Source organism: Octopus bimaculoides, chromosome 16 (genome assembly GCF_001194135.2).
Source record: "Octopus bimaculoides isolate UCB-OBI-ISO-001 chromosome 16, ASM119413v2, whole genome shotgun sequence".
Classification (NCBI taxonomy): domain Eukaryota; kingdom Metazoa; phylum Mollusca; class Cephalopoda; order Octopoda; family Octopodidae; genus Octopus; species Octopus bimaculoides.
Window position 1 is genome coordinate 7,722,680 of NC_068996.1, and position 1,950 is coordinate 7,724,629.

Here is a 1,950-nt window from a genome sequence, read left to right on the forward strand (position 1 = left end):
GAGAGAAAGAGAGAAAGAGAGAGAGAGAGAGAGAGAGAGAGAAAGAGAGCGAGAGAGAGAGATGCATATACATATATAGCGTATTTGATTTGATAAAGACAATTATGCCTGATGAAACCCACAGTTCTGGCTAGTTCTAGTAGACTGAATCAATTAAATTACCATTCATACTTAATTTCCAATATTTGGATACCTTTCTCTCTGTTTATGACCATTATCATGTGTAGTATGGAGTTTATATATGTGTCTACATGCATGAGTACACATGCATGTAGAGACTCACAAACACACTCGAAAAGGAAATTGAGGGTGGAGAGCAAAGTGCTGTCCTTGAGTGAATTTATTGAAAGGTAGGTGAAAGTTGTGAATATAGCAAGAGTGGATGGTACCTCTCTAAGTGTAGACCTGTGAGTCAGAGAAAGAGAATTGGAGAGGGCATCTGCCCTTGGTGTTCAGGGAGATCTAGGACAGTGGGGTTCTTCAGTTACCCCTAGAAGTCATCCTGTATCATGAGGACTACATCTCTATCATCGCCCCCCCCCCCTTTTTAAACCTTTGTATGCTATGTATATTTCCCTTCCTTTTCACTGTTTATCATGTATACTTTTTTATTATTATTATTTATTTATTTTACCATTCCATTATATGTTAACCCCTACACTTTATGGTCATTTTGTGTTGTGTTTCTCATCCTTCGCCCTGGTTGGAAAATAAATGAAATCATTACTATTACAGATGGCAAATTGGCAGAATCATTAGCACACCAGGCAAAATGCTGAGCAGATTTTCATCCATATTTACGTTTTGAGTTCAAATTCCGCCAGGGTCAACTTTACCTTTCACCCATTTGGGGTTGATAAAATAGGTACCAGTTGAGCACTGGGTGTCAATGTAATCGATTTACCTGCTACCTTGAAATTACTGGCATTGAACCAAAATTATTATTATTAGTATTATTATTATTATTATTATTAGTATTATTATTTATTAAGGTGGCAGTGACCCAGTAGAAGCATTGACACATTGAACAAAACACTTACCAGAATTTCTTCCAGCTTTATAATATATCTAAAAGATATATTTAAGAGATGAGGAATTATGTACATGATCTACATTTGACAGATATTTGTCCTCATCTTGTTTGTTAACACAACATTTCGGATGATAAACCCTCCAGCATTCATCAGGTGTCTTGGGGGAAATTTCGAACCTGGGTTCTCATTCTTAAGGTATTTTTCAATGTTTTTATTATTATTATTCAGGTCACTGCCTGGAATCGAACTCAGAATCTTGAGGTTAGTAGCCTGTGCTCTTAACCACAGTGACCTGAATAATAATAATAATAATAATAATAATAACAATAATAATAACATCGAAAAATACCTTAGGAATGCGAACCCAGGTTTGAAATTTCCCCAAGACACCTGAAGAAGGCTGGAGGGTTTATCAGCCGAAACGTTGTGTTAACAAGATGAAGACAAATATCTATCAAATGTAAGTAATGTTTATGTTCTAAGCTCAAATTCTGCCAAGATAGGCTTTACCTTTCATCCTTTTGGGACTAAAGGAACAAGAACCAGTCAAATACTGGAGTCAATGTTAATCCCACCCCTAAAATAGCAAGCCTTGTGCCAAAAATTAGATTTTACACATATATGTATATGTGGGTACAGGACGTCATCAACTGTAAACAACATGAAGTACAAAAACAAATGAGTTAAATACACAAACAACGAGAGAAAAAATAGAAAACAAGACAAGTAACACAAAGAACGACCCTTCATCAGTTGTTGGCTGTCTATCTACTCATTTCGAGCATTCAACGAATGTTGTTGAACACTTGAAATGAGTTTTCTATTTTTCCTATATATATATATATATATATATTGAAAAAAAGAGTCGTCAGAATTTTGGAATAACTTCTTTCATTTATTTTATACATATATTAGC

General features: G+C 35.0%; 1 protein-coding gene across 1 annotated transcript in view; it reads right to left on the reverse strand.

Moving 5' to 3' along the window:
- The window catches only part of LOC106878514 (PDZ domain-containing protein 8), a 161,499-nt gene that overhangs the window by 123,055 nt on the left and 36,494 nt on the right, over window positions 1–1,950 (reverse strand). The window lies entirely within an intron of this gene.